This window comes from Aotus nancymaae, unplaced genomic scaffold, assembly GCF_030222135.1.
Source record: "Aotus nancymaae isolate 86718 unplaced genomic scaffold, 86718_ANA_hifiasm-v0.15.2.pri h1tg000018l, whole genome shotgun sequence".
Taxonomy (NCBI): Eukaryota; Metazoa; Chordata; class Mammalia; order Primates; family Aotidae; genus Aotus; species Aotus nancymaae.
Window position 1 is genome coordinate 13,343,130 of NW_026988430.1, and position 15,218 is coordinate 13,358,347.

General features: G+C 45.6%; 1 long non-coding RNA gene across 5 annotated transcripts in view; it reads right to left on the reverse strand.

Annotated features, from left to right (window-relative positions):
* LOC135275754 (uncharacterized) overlaps positions 1–15,192 on the reverse strand; it is a 201,871-nt gene extending 186,679 nt beyond the window's left edge. For 4 of the 5 annotated variants that reach the window (XR_010343327.1, XR_010343324.1, XR_010343326.1 and 1 more), the window contains exons 1-2: positions 15,101–15,192; positions 3,712–3,915 (exon numbers count right to left, since the gene is read on the reverse strand). This is a non-coding gene — a long non-coding RNA (uncharacterized LOC135275754). The remainder of the gene's footprint in view (positions 1–3,711; positions 3,916–15,100) is intronic. The other variant, XR_010343325.1, reaches the window with a different exon arrangement.
* Positions 15,193–15,218: the final 26 nt, after the last annotated feature.

Genomic DNA, 15,218 nt, shown 5'->3' on the forward strand with positions numbered 1-15,218 from the left:
GAAGGAGGGGGGGTGGAGGAACAGAGGGGAGGAACAAAAGGAAGGAAGGGGGGAGGGAAGGAAGGAGGGGAAGGGAAGGAAGGAGGGGAGGAGGGAAGGAGGAGGAGGGAGGGAAGGTGGGGGAGGGAGAGAAGGAGGGAGGAAACAGACAGGCATTGCCAATTGAGCATAGCATTCCCACTCTTAAGCCTGGACCCTGAGGCCTCAAAACAACACTGCAAGCAGCTACCTCAGCCTGAGTTGGCACAGGAGATGCAAATTACTTTCTGCCTGACAATCTGGGAAGAAGTTGTTTGAGAAGAGGTTCCAGTAAGGAAATGACTGCCCTGCTTAAACCCTGGACCCAAATGTGTCAGGGGGGATGGGAAAATCCATGTTGTTCTGGCAGGAACCGAACCCAACAGAAAAGAGAAAGGAAGGAGAGGCAGCTATTCAGCAAACAGAACATAGGGTGTCACACACACAAAAAAAGTCTTGGTTAACTTCAGGCTTTGGGTCACAGGGATTGAAGTTGACTGAGGGATTCTATGGATGTATCTAAGTAATGTAGCTCAGAGAAGCTTTCTAGGAACAAAGCCCCGTGCTGAGCTCCTGGGCATCTCAACGGTAAAGCAGATGGAGAAGAGGATTGGGGCATTCCTCACAAATCTTAGCCCATGGAGGAAAAACATGAGTGTACACTGCCCCCTAGTGCTCATCGTTGGTAGCACACTGAGGCTAGGGAAATCATAAAAACCATAAATGTCTAATGAACAGATGCAAGAGAAGATAAAAACTACAATGATTTTATTTTAGCTTTTTTTCAGTTCACTGAGACACAGAGTCACATGCTTATATATAAAGTGCTGAGAAAAAGCCATCGCCAAGAAGGAGAGTCAAATCTTTAAAGATCCCAAACCAGATACTGCTAGCCAAGAGCGAATGGATGAATTGGGAATTCAGTTCAGGCCCTTTGGACTCCATCCAGATGTTGAAGCAGCTGGTCACACCAAGTCCCTTCCAGTCAATTACTTTTCTTGATGTTTCTAATCAACAGCATTATATATGTGATGCTATAAACTTTTATATTTCATATTAGCTCATAACTCAGGATCCCAAACCAGATGTTTTGGGTGAGAAAGAAATTGATGACTTATCAGGAGATTGAACCCAGGCCACTGGCTGCTGTCCAGGCATTCTACCAGCTGAGCTGTAAAGCAGGGTGGTTGCTACCAGCTCCCTTTAGTTTTGAAGCAAGAGAGAGAGGGGTGGGTAGAATATGAACATAAAGCCGCATTCCAGAAAAGCTTCCCTGAATTCTTTTTTCTCTTATAAAACAGGAGCCTGTAGAATTGTCTTAAATCAGTAATGGTCAGGAATATTCAAAGTTCTGAACTCATCTCCCTTCCTTTATGACATTATGGTGGCAGAGGGGAAAAGAAAGTAAAATAGGCCAGGCGCAGTGGCTCACGCCTGTAATCCCAGCACTTTGGGAAGCTGAGGTGGGTGGATCACGAGGTCAGGAGTTCGGGACCAGTCTGGCTAGCATGGTGAAACCTCATCTCTACGAAAAATACAAAAATTAGCGGGAGTGTTGCCGTGCGCCTATAGTCCCAGTTACTCGGGAGGCTGAAGTAGAAGAATCACTTGAACCCAGGAGGCAGAGGTTGCAGTGAGCCAAGATCACACCACTGCACTCCAGCCTCAGCGACAAAGCAAGACTCCATCTCAAAAAAAAAAAAAAAGAAGGTAAAATATATGGCAAGGAAATGGAGATGAGCTGACACGATCGATTGCCACCAATGAGGTGGGGTAATGTCTTAAAAATATTAACCAACTTCTTCCAGGAAAAGTCTCCCTGTGCCCTTCCCTCATCAAACAGCTAGGCCCACTCTGGGGAGGGTTAGGCAGAAGAGAGAGCTGAGAACAAAGATGTCTTCCAGGATTTGGTTTCAAAAGCCTAAGCCCCTGGGGAAATGAAGAGCACAAAAAGTTTGAGTTAAAGCTAAGAAAAGAGAAGAGAAACTCCTGCTCCTTACCTCCCTTGAAAAACATTCCCCAGGGCCAGGCGCAGTGGCTTATGTCTGTAATCCCAGCACTTTAGGAGGCAGAGGCGGACGGATCACAATGTCAGGAGATCAAGACCATCCTGGCAATGGTGAAACCCTGTCTCTACTAAAATACAAAAAAATTAAGCTGGCATGGTGGTGCATGCTTGTAGTCTCAGCTACTCAGGAGGCTGAGGCAGGGGAATCACCGCTTGAACCCTGGAGGCAGAGGTTGCAGTGAGCCAAGACTGTACCACGGTACTCCAGCCTGGTAATAGAGCAAGACTCCGTCTCAAAAAAAAAAAAAAAGAAAGAAAGAAAGAAAAAGAAAAACATTTCAAACATTTCCCAATCCCCAATCTGTGGAGCAGAGGGAGCAGAAAGATTTGTGGGTCCCAGAGGCAGGAGCCTTGTGTCCAACCAATGTCCTGGGTTAGAAACCTGCGGAAGTAGCTCACCCCAGGCAGGGCAAGGCTGTGCACTGTGTCTGCCAGATGGGGGCTGAGTAATTTCAAACAAGACAAGCCATGAAAAGCACTTAGCAGGATGTAATAGTAAAAGGTACATAGTAAGTGCTCAGTAAATTGCAGCTGCTACTGTTTTTACGAGGGCACTCAGTTTTTCAGGGCCTTTAGAATCACCAAAGCCAAGTTCACCATGGCAGGCAGAGGAGCGCTTCTTCAGCAAGGCTCAGCCAGCATCCACCACTCGCTCTTTCTACCCCTACCCCTCGTCCCGGCATCAAACGAGACCACTTTTAACTCAGTTTCTTAGAAATAACCAACGTCAACCAACGTGTGATGGTTCATTTTGTGTGTCAACTTGGCTAGGTCACGGCAGACAGATATTTGGTCAAACATGACTCTAGATGTTTCTGTGAGAGATCTGTTAGGCGACATTAACATGTAGATCAGTAGACTTTGGGTAAAGCAGAGAACTCACCGTAGTGTGGGTGGGCCTTATCCAATCAATTATCTGGAACACCTTCAAGAATAGACTGACCTTCCCAAAGAAAAACAGAATGCTGACAGGAGGCTGTCCTCAGCCTCAAATAGCAACTCTTCTCTGAGTCTCCAGCCTGCCAGCCAGCCCTGCAAATTTTTTACTTGTCTGTCTCTACAATCACTGTAGCCAATTCCTAAAAACATTTATTAAAAGATTTCTATCTATCTGGCTGGGCACGGTGGCTCATGCCTGTAATCCCAGCACTTTGAAAGGCTGAAGCGGGTAGATCACCTGAGGTCAGGCGTTCGAGACCTGCCTGGACAACATGGCGAAACCTCATCTCTACTAAAAATACAAAAATTAGACAGGCATGGTGGTGCATGCCTATAATCCCAGCTACTCAGGAGGCTGAGGCAGGAGAATTGCTTGAACCCAGGAGGCTGAGGTTGCAGTGAGCCAAGATTGTGCCATTGCACTCCAGCCTGGGCAACAGAGACTCCATCCCCAAAAAATAAATAAATAATAAAAGATTTCTATCTATCTGTCTATCTATCTCATTATCATCTGTCTATGTTTCTAGATATATTTATATCTATCTATCATCTCTTTATTTGTCCATGTATCTATCTTTTCATCTTTATATCCTATCTATTTCTCTGGAGAACTCTGACTAACAACATGAGGATTCCACAAAAATGTCATAGAAGCCACACAAATATGTCTTTTCACATGGCCTTACCACTACACTGCTGGACTGAAAGGTGAAGACTGGATGTCTAGTGGTGAAGTATCGCCAGGGTAAATATCTCTATAGGATGCAATGTCTTCATCCAGAAAGCTGAGAGATGAGATCATATGAAGAACGGCAAATAGATCTCATTTACATCCCATCTTCGATCCAAAAGTAGAGGTTTCCAGAAACACTGTGTTGATTTTTCCCCCACTGTCAATGGCAAAAATTAGAAATAAATGCATGGGCTGTGCGCAGTGGATCACGTCTGTAATCCCAGCACTTTGGGAGGCCGAGGCAGGCAGCTCACCTGACGTCAGTGGTTCACGACCAGTCTAGCCAACATGACGAAACCCTATGTCTACCAAAACTACAAAAATTAGCCGGGTGTGGTGGCAGGTACCTGTGATCCCAGCTACTTGGGAGGCTGAGGCAGGTGAAGGGCTTGAACCTGGGAGGCGGATGTTGCAGTGAGCTGAGATTGCACCACTGCACTCCAATCTGGGAGACAGAATGAGACTCCATCCCCAAAATAAAACAAACTAATAAAAGAAAAAAAGAACACTGTGTTGAAAAGGATTCTGAGGTGCTGTCTGAGGTGGGAATGGGCGTGGGGAAGGGGGCCATGACCAGTAGCTGAGCATGCTAAGTGGTAGTGATTTGCCCACCTGTGTTCGTGTGAAATCTGACATCTCAGCAGTGTTTGCCAGAATTTTCACTCTGCTTAAATGCTTTCGTTTCTTCATGTTGAGACCCCATGTGCTACTGGTTTTCCGACAACTCACTGATGGCTCCTTCTTGGCCTCCTTTCTCCGCTCCAACTCTTCTGCTTAAGTTTCAATATTGGGCATGTCACAGTCTCTGGGCTGGGCCTGGGTCACGTCTTCTTAACTATGTGAGAATACTCTCCCCAGGGGATCTCAGCTAGCTCTGGGGCTTCATACAACATCTGAATGTCAATGAACCGCAATTTTATAACCCCAACCCTAAATTCTCCTAGAACTCCAGAGTCAGGCATGGAACAGAGCACATGCTGGATCTACCTGCAACTGGCAATCCAAATATGATGTGTGCAAAACAGAACTCTTGCTTTTTACCCGAAATCTGCTCCCCATCTGTCTTTTACTATCTTCGAAAAAGGCAACTTCATCAGCCCACTTGGTGAGGTCAAAACCTTGGGAGTTCTCCTGGATTCCTGAATATTGCTTTTCCCTGACTATGCCCCTCATCCATCAGGCAGGCTCTTAGGGTTCCATGTAAAACCAGGTCCTGACTTGTCAATTTCTCTTCTTCTCTGCCATTCCCACCTCAGTCCAGGCTACAAGCAGGCCCCTACAGGCTCGCTGTGCCCCTGTGCCCTCCGTGCCCCATGCCCTCCCTGCCTCCTCTCCACACAGCAGCCAACAGCAGCAAGAACCATCCTCCGAAAATGAAAACCCGATCTTTCCATTGCCCACTCAAATACCCTCTGGGGACTTCCCATTCCCTTAGAATCACATACAAACTCCTTGTCCTTTGCCCCTATTGAGGCCACAGTCTAGAAAGACATATAACAAGTAAATGATGACAATATAGCATGTTAACTGCCAGAAAAAGAAATGGGAAAGCATTCTGAACCTGGGGAGACTGGAAGAGATTGAGAGACTGAGTAGGAGAGAGAAGAAAAGAGAGAAAAAGAGAGAGAGAAGGGAAAAAAGGGAAGTGAGGGCTCAAGGGAAGGAGAAAGAGGGGGAAGAGAGAAAGGGGCCGGGCATAGTGGATCACACCTGAAATGCCAGCACTTTGGGAGGCCGAGGTTGGCAGATCACTTGAGCCAAAGAGTTTCAGACCAGACTGGTCAACATGGCAAAACCTCGTCTCTACTAAAAATACAAAAATTAGCTGGGCGTGGTGGCGCAAGCCTCTAGTCCCAGCTACTTGGGAGGCTGAGGTGGGAGGATCGCTTGAACTTGGGAGGTGGAGGTTGTAGTGAGTTGAGATCTCACCACTGCACTCCAGCCTGGGCAACAGAGTGAGACCCAGTCTCAAAAAAAAAAGAGAAAGGTAAGGAGAAAATGGGAGAAAGGGATGGGGAGAGAGAAAAGGGGATGGAGAGTGAGGAGGAAAGAAAGATAGGGGAGAGAGAGAAAGGAAGGGAGGAAGAGAAAGGGAAGGAGAGAGTGAAAAGGAAAGAGAGAAGAGACGGAGCAAGGGAGGGAGAGAGAAGGAAAGAAAGAACAGGAAGGAGAGAAAGGGAAGAGAAGACAGAAAAGGGAAGAGAGAGAAGAGGGAGGAGGAATGAGGGAGAAAGAAGAGAGGTGAAGGAAGGTAGGGAGACAGAGAAAGGAAGGGGAGAGAGGGAGGGAAAGAGGCAGAGCAACAGAGGGGGCTGGGAAGGGAGGGAGAGGACAGGGAAAAGGAGGAGGGAGAGATGCACATTCCTTACCTCTACTACCTCCTTTCATCCTCATGGCAATCCTGGAGGGCTAGGCACAGAGTGGTAAGACATTTGCCCAAGGTTACCTGGCTGCTCTGGGTCAGGTTCAGCATCCCAAAGTCCATGAACCTCTGACTGCACCACACTGTCTCCACAGAAGCCAGCCGCACCACGTTCACTCTCCTCCCTGGACAGCTCCTGACACCCCACGTTATTACTGTCCCCACATGGGACACCTTGACACACCCAGGCCCCACTCCAAGGATACCTCTAGCAAGCACAGGATCCTGCAGTGGCATTTCCCAAATGTGAATAACATAAGGAACCCAATTAAATGAAAGACACACACACACACACTCATACACACACACACACACAGACACATGCATACACACATGCCCCCCACACATACACACACATATACATACGTACACAAAATCACACACATACACGCACATCCCACATACACATACACACACTCACACACATGTTCACACACACAGACACATACACATATAACACACACACTTCACATGTACACACATACACAGACACACACACAGCACATACAGACACACACACACACACACGCTGAGGCCCCTGAGAACGTACCCCTGAGCTGCAGTTTGAGTGAAGAATTAAACAGTAAACTCTGATCCTTTTGGGACCATCTGGCACCGTTAGCACCATAACCCGGAAGGCAAATGTGGACAGTGACCCGAGTGGCATTCCTGGTTATTTAAGGGTCCCCCTCAGCCCTGCAGTGACTGCGTGCATGATTTTAGAATATCGTCAGTGGAAAGTGCTAAACTGAAGAATTCTAGAATTCCCAGATCCCTGAGAATAAATCAATAAACTCGCAGGCGATCCTGCCTCCTGGCTCAGGCTTCCCCAGGGCCAGCGCTTTTGCGCCCTCTAGTGACCACGGACGCGCATCGCACTCCTCCGGGACCTGATTCTGAGCCCCCTCCTCTGACCCCGGAAAACTGGAGGGGGGGGTCGCAGAATGAAAGGATAAAAGGAAACCTCCGAGCCCCTTCCTGTTGTGACTTTTGCCCACTGCCAGCCACCTCGCTGATCCTCCTTCATCCTACTTCATCCTGAATGCATCCTACAGTAATAGCAACTGTTTGAGGCGAAACAGTGAGTTGGGAGGAACGTGAACTCAGTAACTAAGCCGCCTGGTGTACACGCTAACTGCATTACTTAGTTTTGTAATCTTGTGCAAGTTAATCCCTTTCGGCCTAAGTTTCTCATCTGTGCAATGAAAATAGTAGTAGGCTACGCCTCTCAAGAGCGCTGGGAGGAGCAGGTGACCTGGACACATGAAATGTGTAGAAAGTGAACCTGTAATGAAGTGGAGCCTCGGTGAACTGCTGTGTATCATATCGCTTTTGGGTACACTCCTACCTTTCCTGACTCTATGCAGCCCCTCTGGCTAGAATACCCTTCCTCATCTTGCCATCCTGGAAATCTCTCAATTTTTTCAATCTCATAATTGCAGACTGGGCACGATGGTTCACTCCTGTAATCCCAGCACTTTGGGAGACCAAAGGGGGCAGATCACAAGGTCAAGAGATCAAGACCAGCCTGACCAGCATGGTGAAACCCCCTCTCTACTAAAAATACAAAAATTAGCCAGGCATGGTGGTGCACACCTGTAATCCCAGCTACTTGGGAGGCTGAGGCAGGAGAATCGCTTGAACCTGGCAGATGGAGGTTGCAGAGTGAGCAGAGATTGTGCCACTGCACTCTAACCTGATGACAGAGCAAGACTCCATCTAAAAAAAGAAAAAAAAATTAACAGTTGAATAAGGCACTTACTATGAATGGAACTTGCAGGGTTGGAAGTTACTCTGGGTGCATCAGTGAGTGAGTGATGAGTGAATGTGAAAGCCTAGGACATTGCTGTACATGACTGCAGACTTTTTTTTTTTTTGAGATTAAGTCTCACTCTATTGCCCAGGCTGGAGTGCAGTGGTGCAATCTTGGCTCACTGCAACCTCCGCCTCCCAGGTTCAAGTGATTCTCTGCCTCAGCCTCCCAAGTAGCTGGGATTACAGGTGCCCACCACCACACCTGGCTAATTTTTGCATTTTCAGTAAAGACACAGTTTCACCATGTTGGCCAGGCTGGTCTCAAACTCCTGACCTCAAGTGATCCTCCCATGTCAGCCTCCCAAAGTGCTGGGATTACAGCATGAGCCACCGCACCGGGCCAACTCCAGACTTCATAAACACTGCACACTTAGGCTACACTAGATTTACAAAAAATACTTTTCTTTCTTCAAAACCAAATTTAACTGACTGTAACTTTTTTACCTAACAAACTTTGAATTAAGACTTTTTTACTCTTTCATAAGAACACAAACATCTGTAAAAGGTCAGGTAGTGAATAGTCCAGGCTTTGTGAACCAGCTGGCGTGTTGCAGCGATTGAGTATGCTGCTGCAGCACCAATGCTGATGTTGACAATAAGTAAACAAAGGCCAGGATGTGTTCCAATACAACTTTACTCATGAAAATAGGTGACGGCCTGGATTTGGCCACAGGCCCTCGTATAGACAGTGGAATTCAGTAAGGCGACACAAGTTTATTATTTTTTTATTTTTATTTTGGTAGAGATGGGGGTCTCACTATGCGTCCCAGGATGGTCTCAAAACTCCTGGCCTCAAGTGATCCTCCTGCCTCAGCCTCCCAAACTGCTGGGATTATAGGCATGAGCCATTATGCCCAGCCTACAAGTTTAAAATTGTCTGAAAAGCATCTTCATTCACTTCTCTCAATGTATTCCTATGAGTCAATGTATAAGCTCATTTTTTAAATTTTTATTATTTTTAAATTGATTTATTATACTTTAAGTTCTGGGGTACATGTGCAGATTGTGCAGGTTTGTTACATAGGTATATATGTGCCATGGTGGTGGTTTGCTGCATTCATCACCCCGCCATCTTCATTAGGTATTTCTCTTAATGCTATCCTTCCCCGATCCCCTTGCTATTGCTCCCTTGGATACCCACCCTGCAGGCCCTGGTGTGTGATGTTCCCCTCCCTGTGTCCGTGTGTTCTCATTGTTCAACACCCACTTATGAGTGAAACCATGTGGTGTTTGGTTTTCTGTTCTTGCATCAGTTTGCTGAGAATGATGGTTTCCAGTTTCATCCATGTCCCGGTAGAGGACATGAACTCATCCTTTTTTATGGCTGCATTGTATTCCATGGTGTATATGTGCCACATTTTCTTTATCCAGTCTATCATTGATGGGCATTTGGGTTGGTTCCAAGTATAACCTCATTTAGAAACACAGTACCATAGCCAGGCACAGTCCCTTACGCCTGTAATCCCAGCACTTTGGATCTGCCGAGGCAGGCGGATCACAAGGTCAAGAGATAGAGACCATTCTGGCCAATATGGTGAAACCTTGTCTCTATTAAAAAGCCAAAAATTAGCCGGGCGTGGTGGTGTGCGCCTCTAATCCCAGCTACTCGGGAGCCTGAGGCAGGAGAATTGCTTGAACCCGGGAGTCGGAAGTTGTAGTGAGCCAAGATTGCACCACTGCACTCTAGCCTGGTGACAGAGCAAGGCTCCTCCTGAAAAAAAAAAAAGAAAAAGAAAAAAAAAAGAAATACAGTACTATAAAGGGCTGGATTTGAGGCCCTTTCTAAATGTGAAAGCTAGGCCAAAAGACCCTAATTCTGTCCCCATGCTATAATAAATCCAACATGTTGGTTAAGCCTACAAGATGGTTAAGTCAATGGACTAGACTTCAGCAAGTTATGAAGCTTTTTTTAGCCTCGGTCTCCTCATCTGTGAAATGAGGTAAACTATTTCATCCTAGTAGTGTTGTCAGCAGTCTTCTATAAGAGGTTGGGCCGTAAGCCAGGTGTGTACCAGCAGAGGGTTTTGCCCGCCTGAAAGGAGAGAGAAGCAAGGAGACAGTTGTGCTAGTGTCTAGCTGCTAGAGTAAGGTGGGAAGTTCCTGCTAAAGAATTTCAAAGTTCTTAGTCAAAATAGGCAGTTTGAGAACCCACTCAGGGACTTGAGGGCAATGTAGTCTGTTCTTGGCTGACAATGTGATTTGTTTCAAAATAACTCTTTCTTTTTTTTTGATATGGAGTCTCACTCTGTCGCCCCAGAGTCTCACTCTGTCGCCCAGGCTGGAGTGCAGTGGCACCATCTCAGCTCACTACAACCTTCACCTCTCAGGGTCAAGTGATTCCTGACTCAGTCTCCCAAGTAGCTGGGACTACAGGAGCGTGCCACCATGTCTGGCTAATTTTTGTATTTTTAGTAGAGACAGGGTTTCACCGTGTTAGCCAGGCTGATCTTGAACTCCTGACCTCAGATGATCCACCTGCCTCAGCCTTCCACAATGCTGGGATTATAGGCGTGAGCCACCACACCCGGCCCAAAATAACTTTATTTTCAGAAACCAATTCTCACTCAGATGCATTGTGGCCATCAAGTTTGGAGTTGTTGGGTTTCTAGGGATCTAAACCAGAAACTCCTAAGACCCAATAAAGACAAAAGCATCCCTGACCTGATTCTATTATAACATTTTCCTGTGTGCCCTGGGACCCCATCCCAGGGCCCAAGACATCAACTTTCTGAGCTTTCTGAGAGCAAGACCTTTGTTGGAAATAAAGGCCACAAAGAAAAATTAGTACTGGGCTTGTTTTTGGTTTAATAGGAAAAAAAGAAAAAAAAATTAGTACTGGGACAAAGGATCTTTCAGCAACACAATTTTTACTTCCTGGACTGCAGGAAGGGCACCCATGGTAGCCAACGTGCCACCAGAGTACAAAGAACAAAGGAAAACACACAAATTTATTCCTTACACATCTGGGGTTGTCCTTACTGCTGCGTCTGATCTCCATTGGCTGGAGCCAGACCTCACAATGTAAACTAAAACCTGATTGGCTAATAACCTAAAAATTTTCTAAACAGGTAAAAGCAATGGAGAGCTGGGACGTGCTTGTGAGCACGTCCAGCACAGATATCTTGGTTAAAGTACAAGGACATAGAATGTACTAAATGCCTGTAAGCATGGCATCTCTAATAGCTACATAGCCACATACGATAGGGCTTAACAAAGAGTTATTAGCATGTTATTCTTTAACAAGAAAGGAAATTTTAAAAAGGAACTTTTCTACTTCCCACAACCTTGTTGATCTTTCTGTGCATCAAGGTCTTAGTACGGTATCTAGAATCCTAGAACAGTGTCTAGAAACTCCTGTGTGTGTGTGTGTGTGTGCACGCATGTGCATGCACGTGTATCGAATGAATCAGTGAATGAATGTCTGTGTGGAGAAGGCCAGTGAGTATTTCAGACAGGGCCCCAAAGTATGTGTCTCTTGGTCAGATCACCAGATCTTGGGGAACCCAGGAACTGCCCCAGCTTTGTAGGTATAAAAGTCTGATTTCTGAATACACCCAAGAGATGGCCAGAATGAGTGGACTAGCTCGTGGCAACCATACTTACAGCAGAAAGTCAAATTATACCTCTGTAACTACAGGCATATGAAAATGTACTGCTACCAGCATTCATTGGCCAGATTATTCTGCCCGGCAGACATCTCTTCTTAGGACCCCCTAGGATAATCAGTGGGTTCCAAGAAAGCCTGGACTTTTCCATTCCAAGGGCCCTTTTGCAATGTGACACGGATACTTCTCCCCTCAAGAGGTAGAATATAATTTTCCTTCCTTTGAATCTAGGTGACTGCTATCTGTGTCTTATGTTGACTTCTGGGCCTAATTCTTCAGAAGCACTGCAATTTCACTTCATCCTCCTGGAGGCTGACCACCAGTCAAAGAAGCTCAGACTGACTACTGAATGTGGACCATCTACATAGATGGAAAGACAATGGGAAATGAACTAAAGTACCCCCAGCAGAGCCAATACCCAGGTCCCACACCTGTGAGTGGGGCCATGTTTGAGGTTCTACTTCCACTGAGCTACCCAGCAGCCCCTGCAAGGAGCAGAGTCAGACTATTCTTACTGAACACAGCCGTGAGCAACAAAAGGACTGAAAGTGATTTCAAGCCACAAGCTGTTCATACACAAAACGGAAAACAAAAAGAGATGCAAAGCAAGAGAAAGTGGCTGGATTATATTCATTGTTGATGTCACTGACTTCTGAAAGTCTGTTACTTCAATTTCCACTTTCTCTGCTGTCCTAATGGCCAGGCTGCCTCTACTCCAGCAAGTCCAGAGACACTTTTCTGTTTCCGACTCTCTGAACTACCCTTTTGGAGGTGCCAGTCAAACCAATCCCTTTCAGAAAACACAGTCATTGTTGTCTTGATTGAATTTTAGACCCTGCTTAGTTGTAAATTGAAAACCTCATCTAAGCTACTGGCTTGTTTCTAATTTCCTAGTATTTCTTGTTTGCCACATGCCAGACTCTGTCCTAGGAGCTAATGATACAACAGAGAACCAGATAGACAAATCCCAGGCTCATGAAATTTGCATTCCAGTATAACCTCAGATTGAAGACGTACTAGCTGTCATCTTCATATACCAGGAATAAAAATAGGACCCACAGTGTAAGTGCAGAAAGGCATACTGGGCCCTAGAAATAACCCAAATACCATCCAGCCCTTAGAATTTTATATAAGTAGATGACCAAAAGTGATTCTTCCTATAGTTTTGAGGTAAGTAGTCTGAGGTTACCCAACAGATAGATATGCACATAGAGCATCCATAAAATAGAGGAACCAATGTTTTTGTGTGTGTCTGAAATTTGATATATGTATTTAAAAGGATCAAAGTAGTCATCACAGGAAAAAACAAATCAATATTTTATTGCACTACACTTTTTAAAAGCAGTTTTAATGAATGAATGAATTTTTTTGTAGAGAGCGTCTCACTCTGTCAGTCAGCCTGGAGTAAAGTGGTATGATCATAGCTCACTGCAGCTTCAAAACCCTGGGTTCATGCGATCCTCCTGTCTCAGCCTCCAGAGTAGCTGGGACAACAGTTGTATGCCACCATGTCTGGCTATTTATTTATTTTCAAATGTTTTTAGTCTTTTTTGGTAGAGATGGGGTCTCGCGTTGTTGCCAGAGCTTGTTTGTTTGTTTTTGAGACGGAGTCTCCCTCAGTCGCCCAGGATGGAGTGCAATGGCGTGATCTTGGCTCACTACAACCTCCACCTCCCGGGTCTAACTGATTCTCCTGCCTCAGTCTCCCCAGTAGCTGGGATTCCAGGTGTGCACCACCACATCCAGCTAACTTTTAAATTTTTAGTAGAGACGGGGTTTCACCATGTTGGCCAGGCTGGTCTGGAACTCCCCACCTCAGGTGATCCCCCTGCCTTGGCCTCCCGATGTGCTGGGATTACAGGCATAAACCACCATGCCTGGCCACAGTGTGGGTATTGAACTACTAGCCTGAAGCTATTCTCCAGCCTTGGCCTCCCAAAGTACTGGGATTACAGATAGGAGCCACAGTGCCCAGCCTCTAAGCAGCTTTTACAAACTACTGTTTTTGGCCTCGGTGGCTCACACCTATAATCCCAGCACTTTGGGAGGCCCATGCAGGCAGTTCACTTGAGGTCAGGAGTTCGAGACCAGCCTGGCTAACATGGTGAAACCCTAACTCTACTAAAAATTCAAAAATTAGCCAGGCATGATGGAACACACCTGCAGTCCCAGCTACTCAGGAGGCTGAGGCAGGAGAATTGCTTCAACCTAGGAGGCAGAGGTTGCAGTGAGCCAAGATCGCGCCACTGCACTCCAGCCTGGAGACAGAGCAAGACTCTCTGTCCCAAAAACCAAACAAAAAAAATTAAAAAAAAAAAAAAAACTACTGTTTTAATTTTGAATACTTATGGGGATGGTGGTATGATCATCTTTTCAGTTTGTAAAGGACTCTAACAGTGTAAAATAGATTTGAAGCATTTTCCTGACCCTCACTGGGATGGTTATTTCAAGTACAAAACGTTTTCACACAGTGGGTGGTAATCCTCCATAAAAATGTTACATATTTGAATGAAAACATCTCAAGAAATACACTAATGAGCAAAAATATATGGGAAAAGAGGAACACGTAGTTTTGACTCAACTGAAGAAACCAAGAGGAAACTGGTCTGCACATGAAAATGTTTCATCCTGGAAAGTCAGGTGTCAAGATTTCTGTGTAGGAATTGATATGACTTGAATCTCTCCTATTTCCTAAATAAAAGTGACATTCTTCAGTATTCATTTAAAAAATTTGTATTTGAATGGAGATTCCAAGTAAATTATGTCCCTCTATAGGGGAGCTTTCTATATTTCTAGCTGTTTTGATAAATGAAATCGCTTTCGGTGAGAAATCCTTATTAGATATACAAGAGAGGACTAAGTGTGTTTTTCAAAGAGCTGGTATTGGGACATCTACCTCTGTGATGTCCCTCGTCAGCTATATTGTATATATGTTGAAACATTTTGCATTTTCCTTAATTTTGTACCATTTACTGGGTGCCTCTTCTGTGACACTGCCACTCAAAGGGCTGCTGATATATATCTTCTGAAGTAGGATTCTGTTATTGCTGTTATTACTCACATTTTACAGATAAGCAAGCTGAAGCCCTGAGAGGTCAAGGTCTCGCAGCTAGCAAATGAGCCAAGACTCTCTTGCTTTAGAGCTTGTTAACTATTCTTGCTTTTTTTTTTTCCAAAAAACACTAAAAATATTTTTTTGTTTTGTTTTGAGACAGGGTCTCGCTCTGTCACCAGGCTGGAGGGCAGTGGCGCGATTTCGGCTCACCGCAACCTCCGCCTCCGGGCTTAAGAGATCTCCAGACTCAGCCTCTCGAGTAGCTGGGACTACGCGCGCCAACACGTAAAAATGATCATTTTCTAACATGTATGCATACGAATTACAGTGGAAATAAAATCAGCAAAACCGCCTATGCTAACGCTCAATACAATTGATCTTCTCACATTTAATCCTCACAACCACTACAACCACCTCAAACTCAAGCTCGGAGGGGCTGACGTACCTGAGGGCACAGCTCATTTCTGGTGTGAACAGCAGCCGCTCAGCTAAACTCAAAACGCCAAGGACCCGACTTCCTCAGGAAGGCTTTTCCCGGCCCTGTGCTTCCGGAAGTCCCGCCC